General features: G+C 40.2%; 1 protein-coding gene across 5 annotated transcripts in view; it reads left to right on the top strand.

The window, feature by feature from the left end:
- LOC126284062 (RNA-binding protein 26) overlaps nt 1-12,310 on the top strand; it is a 223,834-nt gene that overhangs the window by 68,234 nt on the left and 143,290 nt on the right. The window lies entirely within an intron of this gene.

Here is a 12,310-nt window from a genome sequence, read left to right as displayed (position 1 = left end):
TGCATTGCCAAGTTTACTTTGAACATGTAGTTGTGATTTCTTCTCCAGGGTGTGTGTTTTTGAGTATATTATTTGCAAAGTGTTTGTTATGGCTGATGGATCAGAAAAGTGCCAAGTGTTACACAAACAAGCAAGAGCTTTGGTGTTCCAAGTGTATAACTTCTTCAGATGAGAGTCTGAAACTGATGACTTGTTGCCACATGGTGTTCGCCCCAACCTCGCCAACAGCCAGTCGGGAATGGCTGAGGTTTGTGGTGTGTGACTGAGAACTGTGCAGTATATCTCTAGCAGAGTGAACACACCTGTCAAAGCCAGAGGGTCAGCATCTTTTATGTCACCAGGGAAGTGATGCGATCATAAGAAAGAAATAGGTGATCTGGACTTTTTCTCTAACAGTGTTTTATATTTGATGGGCGAATACTCAACTGTAGATGGTTTAGTTTCGCAGATGAAAGAGAACTTGGATTCTAATGACAATCAATGAGCATTGCTAAGAATATTAATGGAGACAGACTTTTGATATCATAAGATGTACTGTACAGTGGGGGCCGTTACTGGACGGATCTATTAGTATACAAATTTTATATTTATTTTTCACTTGATGTTTGTCAGTGCCTTCTGCCTGGCAGCTAGTTGCAGCGTCTGTCATGTTGCCCAGAACCAGACATAACCACTCTGAAACTCAGCAAGTAAATTCATGTGTTACTGACTAATGCTACTGAACTACGTGTCTTCGATTTTGCCAACCAGTAGGGAGGCTTGGAGCTGGTCAAGTGGTGGTGGGCCCGTAGCCAACCACTGGGAGTGGACACGCCGTCCGTTCTCTTCTGCTGGCAGCTTCCGACCCAACCAGACAGTCTCCTCTCCTGGTCTCTTGGGCAGCAGCGCATTCAGTTTCGATGGCTTCTCTAGGCCTGCCTTTCCTTTTTACGGCATTTAAAATATGTGTGATTTTTCACCTCAACGGGTGCCTACTGCTTTTCCCTCATGGCCAATCCTGACGCATTAACAGTACAATGGTAGAATATTCCTTACAGAGAGAAGTGATTTATGGCTGTAAGGACTGTTGCTTTAAGAAGACTGCAGGAGGTTTTGAGACAGTGAGACGTATCACATGTATTATATCGACGAAATTTGTGTGCACCAGAACTACCCAGGGAAAGTGAGTGGTGGGCTTTTTATTTTAAAGTTCCAGTAGGTAAAGGTAGTTGCGTTATTGTTGTACAACAGGGTCAGCAGACATGGGGTTTATTCCTGACAGTAGACTTTTATTTAAGGATTCAAAGTCAGAGTTCTATAAACTATCACAGTGAGATGATTGCACAGTGTATGTAAACAATGGTTTTCGAAACAATTATTGCCATGCATTCTCCCAAATTCAGTTATTGTGGTGTACACCGCTGGTGTCCACTCAGTGCAACTCAACAAAAGTCCCTACCACCCATATCAGGAAATCAGACATTATCCCATGGTTATCACAATCCATCACAAACTAGAGCAGAATTGATAATGTCACCATAGAGTAACACATACTACTTTGTTTATATTTCCTCTCAGACATATTTCAGTGTTGTTACACATAGATCCTCTTATGTAAACTCTTATGAATAACAAATATTGCTAGGCATGTGCGACCACTAGCAGCTCATTTAGCTGCCTGCGTAGCGCTTACAGGAGGGAAAGCACAAACTGGCAACGTCGCAAACATTGACCCTCTTTGTCTGCACAGAATGCTTTGCTCAGCCACCTTACTACCTGCACACCACTGTAGTGGACATATTTCGACATTCCAGTATTTGTGGACCAGTTGTAAGAGGTCTTTTTTAACTTCACATGTTGGCTAATGCACTTCCATAGTTAAAAATTTTACTAAGTGTTTATTCTACATCCTGTTATCGAGTTAATTGATAGACTCCTATACAGCACAATTTAAGACAGTAGCTTTAAAGTGTAAAACATACTTCAATATTTCCTGTTGAGTTGTGTTCTAAATGCATATCTCGTGTGTGCCACTGATCGCACATTTCTGTGTTTAAAAATAAGCATTATTTTGTCTTAGAAGTTAATTAAAAAATCATTTTCAGAACAATTACCATAATGTTTGCCTTATTCCTTTTGGCTGCAGTTACATATCAACAGTTTTATGCAAACATTATGAATTCAGTGTTTACTCTTGCGGACATTCCCATTTCCTGCCAAAGTTAACTAATTTTCGGGTTTGACGTATTACGTTTCCCTAGTACGAGAGGGCATTTTTGAAGTTGGACATAATAGGGCTGCAAGACAAAGTGGGTTAGTTTTGGAAATAAGCACTAGTTAAAAATGGAATATTCTAGATGACAAAAATTGTAATTATGACTAAATTTTGAAATGAAGCTTTTGGAAAAAGAAATATGCTCATGTAGAAGGGGAGCCTAAGGTTTTTCAGATGAGATACGTTGCTACATTCAGAGTTAGTTTTTAGCTCACACTAAATTATATGTCCACGTGTTTTTTTTCTAAGCCTATAGTCATTTACTCATAAAAATTATTACTGTGTAAACCAATTGGACCTTAAGCATAAGCAATCACGCAATTATACTATTGTAGTTTTCAAATAGAGGCACTTCGTACTAGTTGTTTGTAATTAGACAGATAATGGAAAAATTTTATGAGTATAAAGAAAAACTACACTTCCTGTTTATTGATTTTTGAGAAGATTTTGGCAGTATTAACTGGTCAGCATTATATAAAACACTAAAGAATTGGTCGTCTGTGACAAGCTAAGAAGGTTGGTCAACAATTACAGATAGAGTGAACAGGGTGATAGTCCTTGTGCAGTCCAGTTTAACTTAGCATTGCATAATCTGATACAAAAAACGGACGAGAAGAGCAGTAATGATGAAATCCTGACGGATATCTACATATACAGATGATATTGCAACTGTGGCAAGAGATGTAGACACCTTTAAAGAAATGTACAAAATAATGGAAGCAGAAGAGCAAAAATTGGACTTAGTGTAAACGAAATCAAGACCAAGTACATGGTAATGACCAATTCTAAGGCTAGAAGAATACCACATGACCTGAAGGTATCTGTGGTGTCCTCCCCATAGTCTCTTACAAGGTGCCTAAAGGATACTGCTTTCACTATGGATAGCTATACAACAATTCCAGCAAATCACATTAATGGTTTTTATTACAATAAAGTAGATTGACAATAGTTAGCTTTGGGTCCAAGCAATTGGTGACATGCAGATAATCGATGTTCTTCGCCGTGTACAATGTCGATACAATTAATTCACACAAGTTCCTATGAATCACTAATAATTGCTGTTCTAGCGTTTCTCTTCTAGTGTGTGGTTTCTAGTGCGCGTCTTCTAGTGCCTCCACTAGTGTTTGTCTAAAGTCCACTCGAGGCTGGCAGGAGCGGCGCTTATATTCTCTTGGGATAGAGGCCACTCCTGTCGTGGTGCGATCCTAGTCAGCGTACTGTTGGCTGTTGTCGACTCACAGCCTTTTCTGCTCTTGCGTTCTTCAGCTCTGTGCCAGTGCTTGTTGTTACAACAGAACATTCCCCCCTCCCCTTAAGTGATGGACCGCCATTGTGTAGGGAGTGCAGCCACGGCGGGGGGAGGCAGAAGTGTGGGAGAATTGCTGGGCCGGAACCTGTGGCTGCAGGGGACGTCAAGCTTCTGCTCGTACCCCACTATCCGGCCTTCGCTCTGGCGGAAATGTCCCCTGGATAATGACCTGAAGGGTACGCATCCACTTCCTGATGCCATGACCCAGTGGAGGAGGTGGCGTGGGACCCATGAATCTGGGCGAAGCGACACTGGGAGATCATCGTGCACATGACAGAGACAAAGCTGATTTTGATTTCGGCACTGCAAGTCGTCTGTAACTGAAATACGATACGTACAAGTGCCAAGTCGACGGATGATCTCGCCTCATGCCCACCGTCTGCTGCCGCTAAAAATCCTGTAAAAGACAATATCATGTGGTGCGAAGGGATACTTGTGCTCTTCTTCGGCACTGGATGCTGAGGAGTTTGGAGCAGTGTGTGATGGTGGCAGCCGTGAAGCTGTTCCACCACCGGTGATCCATCTCGCTGGTGTGAACGATAGGAGGCGAGAAACAGATGCAATGCTTGATCCCTGGTATGTGCGGAGCGAAGTTAGGCCATCTGCTGCTTGACAGTTCTGACAATACGTTCCGCTTCGCCGTTTGACTGTGGATGGAACAGTGCAATTGTTAGATGCTCTATACCATTGCATCCACAGAATGTTTCAAATTCATTTGATGTGAACAGAGGGCCGTTGTCTGACACTACGACTTAGGTAAGTCTTCGAGGCAAAATATAGAGTAACAACACCTGAATTGTGCTACATGACGTCGTCGAGCTCATTGGCACAACAAAACGAATAGCGAAAAGAAGGAAGGGCTGACCAACAGCTAGATACCTGGACTATGTGTTGGCTGACCGTACCAGGATGGAGATCAGAGGATGGAAGAAAAAAGCAGAGTATGGAGGAAACTATGCATAAGGGACTCTAGTGCCGAAGAAGAATTTACAATTTATTTTACATTTTTCTACTATCGTCGACATAAACAACCAAGTACTGTTCCAAATGTTCGGTAATAAGATTGTGTCTTCAATCACTGAAAACATTTTAAAAGCAGTAAAAGATTGTTCTACATCAACTGAGGTAACTGGGCAATATTTGAATTTGGGTGCTATGTTGGCACTTATTGTTTCTGGTAAAAGTTCATCCATACCATCAATAAAACTATAAATTTGGCACAAGGGTTCATCACCTGGGTTATTGTTTAATATGTTTTAAAACTTTTCTTTAATTTTTCTTGGGAATACCCCCAGCAATCAGGAGTTCACTAGAATAATTTTATTCATTAACTAAGTAGATTCCTTCAATGCCAAACCTCAAATTTCAAGCTTTTTAGTACTTGCAGGTGTGGGAATGATTTACGTTTTCAAGTTCTTTGCAAGTCGCTAAATCAGAAAAAGAAGGTTCTTTTTTTAAAGCATAAACAATTGAATTTGCAATGTAACGGCCACAAGCGTCTGTAGTTTCATGAGCTGAAATCCAGATAACGCTGTCCTTGAGTTTATCGAGTATTTCTTCCAGACATTTATGTAAATTGTCAGTATGTAATTTTTATGCAATTTTGATTCATCTGATATACTTTGATTTAAGCAATATTTGCACAGGAAACCTTTGACAATAGGGTTTATAAGTTTGTGAAGAGGAATGTTGTTGGCAATGAATGTTAAACAGACTTTTTTGGTTACCTTTGGACAAATCCCTACTACTGCAACTTACTGTTGTCAGAAGCTGCTGTCGTAGCCCTTTCTGCGATATGAAGACTTGTGTTGACATGCTGGTCTATATGATACTTATTTTTGCAAACTCGACAATATAAAACAGTTCCGTCATATGTAAATGTTCCAGGATGGTCAGCTACCCACAAAACGATGTTCCTTTTTTTTGGGCGGCATGACACACAACACTTTACACACTATATGTCGTAAACACGTTCAACATTGTTCAAGTAAGTCGAAAGCTAAACAAACAATGGACATGTGACTAAAAGCTTGTGAGGTTTTATTTAATTGTTGCTGACGCGTACTGTATGACATCTGAGGATCATTTACTCTGTCTGCCTGTTCCTGTTCCCCTTCTGTAATGATTTCGCTAGGCAGTGGCCTCTCAGTTAGCATTGCACACAGTTCTAGGTCGCGGTCAGTCTGAGAGACATCAAAACTAGACCAAGCTAGAGACTGCCTGCCTAATTTTTAAAATATTGTAAACAGAGCAAAAATATGCATCGTCACTAGTTTTAGTTAAAATATGCAATAACTGGTGAAAAGGAGCCTTATACACAAATGCATATGCAACGTTGAAATGCATATAATCCAGCCTGTAGTAACGACATTCTGCTCCATTGTGTAATGTGAGGTAGGTAACTTCTCGACTCTTGCATGTAATGGAGTTTTTCTTAAACCAGAACCCTGGCAAAAAATAATACACTTGGGGGAGACACAGCATTTGGAAATTTTGCAAATAATGCACAGCAGGCTGCAACTGTCTGCTTCACACAGTCATCCATTATTCATTTACAAACACCTGTCATTTCATTTTCAGATCTTTTTTAATGTTTTAAGTGCAGTGTTGAATGTGGTACTTGGTGCTGTTATGCAAATAGTTTCCTTTGGAGGCTGCTCAGTTGGTAGAGCACCAGCAGCCTATGTTTTCTCAAGTTTTATTATGTCCATGCCAGTGCCTCTGACACTGCTTGAAACAAAAGCACTTTTTTCCCAATTAAACAGGGACACATTAGGAGGTGGGGCCTTGCTGAAGTAGTATCTAAACGCACTCTTGCAAATCGTACTCCTTTGGAGTCAATGACGTCACTAAGAAATATTTAATAATATGTCGAATGCATATGTATGGTTGTTGGCAGAACTTGCCACACTTTCCCCATACCCAGCAAGCCTCTGCTATGCCCAGAAGTTATTGCACCTGAAGTTGCCTCTTACCTCTGTCCATTCTGTGCACAATGATTCAGTTGTTTGGAGCAAATGACTATTTTGGCTGCTTTTCTAGTGGCATGTGCATGAATACATTTTTTAGTGTGAAATTTATTTATTCTTCTTTGTCTCCAGTCGTCAGTTTTGAAATCAGATTGATCCTTAAGAGATTGGATGGAAGGTTTGAATTCGCTATTGATTGTACATATAACCAGAACTTTCTAAGGTTTTCTGATAGATCCTTTACCAGAATCTGATTGTATAAATCCTATTAGGGCCAATTCATAGCGGAACAACTGGTCTTATTCAGAACATACAGGAAATTTGTCACCCCTCTACTCGCTCATGTAATTAATCCACCTGCAGTGGTATTTCCTCAGTGCCCACCATTAAGCACACACAGCTATGCTGACATCTGCATTCTACAGATCCTTCCTTTTGTGGATCAGGGGCACAAACTCTTCAACTAGTATTGTCTGGCAAAATGCAGATCGAGTCTCAGCAGTTCATCGTAACTGTGTTACTGTATCTCCATTGCTGTAGTTTCAACAGATATTGCTCAATACATAAGATTGTTAAAGAGTGAAACTGTTGTATTAATGTCCCTGACACTCCTGAGTATTGGATATTTTAAATAACATCATGTATTTGAAAATCAATGATGAATCAGACTAATATTCACTGCTCTTTTAGCTATTATTCCACTTCAAACTATCTTCCTTTCAACATGAGCCTTCAACTGTTAACAAACCTCAGTTCAAAGATATGCTCTTCATAATTAATTGGCTTAATGAAATCTGCAGTGAATTATTGATGCAGGATATTCTTGCTGACAGCAAGTAAAATGAATCTTTTTATACCAAGGATACTTTTGATATAGCCCCAGACCACCAAGATATTTCATTTTAAATCACAATAATCATTACACTATTATATTTCTCTTCATTGACATTGTATTAATTGGAAATGAATGAGTTTACATAACATGAAGTCATTGGGGCAGAAGGCAGAAAGAGACTAACTCAGTTTTTAATAAGAGACATTTTTCTTTCAGTACCAACAAATAATATCATATACAGATGATTAATTCAGGAAACAAGCACAGTGATGGTGGTGTTTCCTTCCAGATGTGACTGTCAGTTGTATGTGTCAGTGAATTCCAGCTTTCAGCATGCAGCACCCATGTGAGAAAATCTCTTCATCATCGTGATTTCTCACTCGTGCACCCAACAGTCGAAGATTTTTTTTTAAAAATGTAGTATTAAACATGATCTACCCTAGTGTACATCAATAACATTACATAACATGTAGTGTAAAGTGCTTTTGAGGCAGGACATGCTGTAGTCTTGATAAATTTCATTACAGTACCCCTTCTTATAACCACATGAGTTGCCAGCAAGTGTTCGCTAATGTTTCCCCTTAGTTTCTTTTGTTGTGATTCTCTATCAATCCAGTTTTGCAAAATTTCAAAAGTGTTAGCATTACCCGAAGGGGACCTTCACCATCTTTTTTATCAACTTATTTCGTGAAAATTTTTCCTTGGATTTATTTAATGATATAGTTGAGCTTTATCCACAGTTCTCTATTTTTGTCGCATTTAAACTAAATGTTAATGTTTGTCCATTATTTCAATGAAAACAAATACTCTTATTGCTTTCTTGACAAACTTCTTGCATTTGCTGACACTCGTTGCTGTAATATAATGCTTCTCACTAATCCCTGAGCATTTTATGACGTTCACTAATAGATCAGGTCTTCTAGCTGGGAATGTTTCACTCTCAGGTGGATTGTTGTTCTAGTTGCTCGAGGCAGCCATTTGATGATAGGTTGGATTCTTTGCCAGATAGTTTTTTCCTACTGCCTGTACTGTCTACAGAGATTTAAGACAGATTGTCAGAAGATGGAGACGGGTCAAAGTATTGGAATATTGGACTAATGTTTCCCCATGTAAATTTCACACTGTTTTGTAATTTCCATGTTTTTCTACTTAGCTCACAACAGACTCTCTTTCCATTGTATTATGTTAAGACAACTTCTCGATTTAAGAGAAGTAAGTTCTGGGGCTAGCTAGCAACCACTTTTACAGTCAACATCTACGTCTGCATCTATACCCTGCAAACCACTGTGAAGTACATTGTGGAAAGTACATTCCATTGTACCAGTTATTAGGGTTTCTTTCTGTTCCATTCACATATGGAGCATGGCAACAATGATTGTCTGAATGCCTCTGAACAATTTCAGTTTACTATCTTGATTTGATACAAGATCATTTTTAACATTGTGTTTATCAGATGATGATTTTTTCCTGTAATGAGCTTGGAGTTTCACCTAGCCAGAAACATCAATGACTATTTCAGACTTAAGCTGTGTGGCTATTTCTCGTTTGTGGTAAACATCACACTATGTATCTAACCTCCACCCTACATCACATGTCAGCTAATCAACAGCCACATAGAAATGTCCATAATCTGCAGTTTGGCACTCCATTCAGCTCTGCCCAGAGAACTCCAACCAGTCTTTGGTTGTGTGGTACAAATCAAGTGCCATGCGATGTTTCCCAAGTTGCGTAACTGTTGTCAGTAGCCACCCTCCACCCTCCCCTTGCCCCTTGCCCCTTCCCCCAGTGTCTGGGAAGACAGAGAATTGCTTGAGGTGCCTATGCACCCCTTCCAACCCAGAAAACAGTTACTCGCAAAATATGCATCTAGCACACTTCAGATCCATTCCCCTCCTGTGTTGCTACTTCCACAAGAGAGGCCTGTAACTAGCAGCCAGTTCTTTCACCTTTACTGGTGGCCAGTCACAGGTCATCAGTCAAAGGGAAAAGTGCTGCAACAATGGGGAACTGTCCTGACAGTGGTCACACAGAGGCAATTGACATTTAGCAGTTACTGGAAATGACAAACAACAGCTTACCTGAAAGATGAAATGCGTAATTAGAGACATATAGTTCAAAAGTAGATGTCTCTCTGCTCAGGATCTTATACTGTCATTGATGTACCAGTTGCCATTTGAAATACTTGTTTGTTTGTCCTCATTCCGATTTCTGCTGCTTCTGTTAATATTTTTGGGCAGATGTCTGACAGTTTCTCCGACAGGTCGTAGCATGTTTCTTTCTCTCCAGTCAGTACTCTTGACTGTGACAAGACATTGAACTTTGACTGAACACTGTTCTGCTGTTGTGCCAAAGTTATCACCTTTCTTCAGATGCCTCAACATGACCGCTATGAGTGCGAGGCCTGTGCAGTGTGAAAGGGTGGGAGGGTTGACATGTAATAGTGGTGGTGGTGGTGAGAATGCTTGAACATTCCTCTTATGAAAGTTACACATGAAGGATGGGTGTGATGCTAGAAGATATAAGGGGAATTCCTGAAAAAGAGAGACTGAAGGGTGAGAGAAAATGCATATGACACAAGAGAATAATAATTTAATGATTGATGAGTGGAATTGCAGAAAAGTAATTACAAAATTGAACAATGAACTGTATAGACAGGAAGCGAATACCAGGTGTAAAAATTTGTTGCAAGAGGAGGAGGTTGAAGATTAGATGGGCGGTTTGGATATTTTATAATGAAGAGGTACTGAATGCAAGTGGGGCTGAAGGAAATTTATGGTACAACTTGACTAAAAGAAAGGATCAGTTATTGGGACACATCCTGGAGTACCAAGAGAGACAAAGGTATAGGCTTTGTGGGTTCTGTACTGGGTGGAGACTCGGAGAGACTTGAGGAATATAATAATTGTTGTGTGTCATGTGAAGCACTATTAGCCACAGCTGTAGCACCCTGTGGATGTGCCAACAAGAGTAGTTGTTATTATATGCATACAGGCTTGAGTTTTGTTTTTATTTTAAGTGGACCTGTGAGGAAGTGAATTGTATCTGTATCTTACTATGTTGGCTGGTACATACTAACTTATTGCAAGTTTTTTCATACATTTTAGTGCACTTGCAGTTTGAGAACTGACTTCGGAGCATAGCAAAAACTAGTAGTAGTGTAGCAGCAGAACTTAACTTGCAACCAGTGACTACTTCAGTTGGTGATGTATTACTTGTAATGAAAGCGAAAATTGATTAAAAGTGGGTGGGGACTGTGCCTGTAGTATGGACACAGTGGGTATTCGCCACTTTCTGTGAATAGCTGGAAACTGTATTGGCTACAGTACACAGGCTCCAGGCTGCTGCCCTCACCTGCAGTGGTGTAAGGGCAACTGAGATGAATGCTTTGACACTACAGGAGTCTATAGTGTTGCCAAGATCCTCCATTCTGGTCAACACTCACCTGACAACAAATGACGAACAGCAGCAGGGTTGTGAAAATCAGGGTGGTAGGCAAAACTGGATACTGGCAGCATGGTTGCCCCTTGAGGTATTGCCCAGTGCTGAAAGGACATCTACATGTATGTCTGAGCCAGCACAGGATGCCATATCTGTTAGGCCTGGGGCTGAGCTTTGTGAAAGGTTCAAACAAGCCCAGAAGGTTTGATGCTTGGAATAGGGAGCTCCAACATTAGGTGGGTGACAGAGCCCCTTAAGGAAATAGAGGACAGATCTAGAAAGAAAGCCAGTGCCCACTCGATTTGTTTTCAGGTAAGGGTCATGTCATAGATGTGGAGGAGATTCTGCTTGGGTGCACCTGGCTGTAAATCATGGTACATGTCGGCACAAATGATGCCTGTCGCCTGAGTTTGTAGGCTATCCTGGTTCCTGCAAGCATCTGGGTGCTGTGGTGAAGTATCAGAAGCGAATTGGAAGCAGAGATAGTGTTTTGCATTCCCAGAATCAGTGACAGTACTCTGGTTTGGAGTCAAGTGGAAGGCTTAAACCAATTCTGAGATGATTCTGGATGCAGATTTCTCGACCTCTGCTATTGGGTGGAGAATTTTGGGAACATCTTTAATAGATCAGATGTGTACCAGAAGCAGGAAGTGGCTGCAGAAGTGTCCACATGTGAATTTTAAGATATGTTACGACTGCAGACAAGGAAGAATACTGTTTCCAATAATTTCAGAAAGTAACATACATCATGGAAGATCACTGAAGATCTCATACTTACAAGTATCTATGGAAAGGTTCCTGAACTAATGTACTTGTAAACGGCTACAAATGCTCGCATGGTACTAGGCTGGCTGAAACCAGAAATTTACAGCAGTGAAGTTCTTAATTCAGATAGGAATGCAAAATTACGTATTGTATATTGCAAAAATCAGTAAACACCAGTGGTCTAGGTGTGTATATGGCTGTAAAAAATACAGTAATATCTAGTGAGGTTAGTACAGATTTGCAATGTGAAATAATGTGGACCAAGATAAGAGTTAAAGGTGGGTGAAACAATTGTTAGGTGCTTGTTATAGACACTCTGCCTCAGGAACAATAGTGCTAAAACGATTTGAGAGGAAATTTCGAGAATATTTTGCATAGATTTCCTGGTCATGTTACCGTATTAGGTGAAGATTTCAGCTTAACAGCTATAAACTGGGAGACTCAAGTTATTAAGACATGTAATATGGAATAGGAATCGTGAAATTGTTCAAAATGCCTTATGCGAAAGTTACCTTCAGGTGCTAATCAGAGAATTACCATGTCAAAATGACATACTAGAGCTTCCAGTATCCAACAAGTGTGAACTTTCTGACCCTGTTAGCACATATGGGGAATCGATGATCATAATGCAATTACAGCACCCTGAACACAGCTGTGAATAAGAATGATAAGAAGGTAGGAAGATAGTTCTTGCTGAGCAAGAGTGACAGGAACCAGATTTCATATTACTTGAGCATTCA

Source organism: Schistocerca gregaria, chromosome 8 (genome assembly GCF_023897955.1).
Source record: "Schistocerca gregaria isolate iqSchGreg1 chromosome 8, iqSchGreg1.2, whole genome shotgun sequence".
Lineage (NCBI taxonomy): Eukaryota > Metazoa > Arthropoda > Insecta > Orthoptera > Acrididae > Schistocerca > Schistocerca gregaria.
This window is presented reverse-complemented; position numbering and strand designations above follow the sequence as displayed.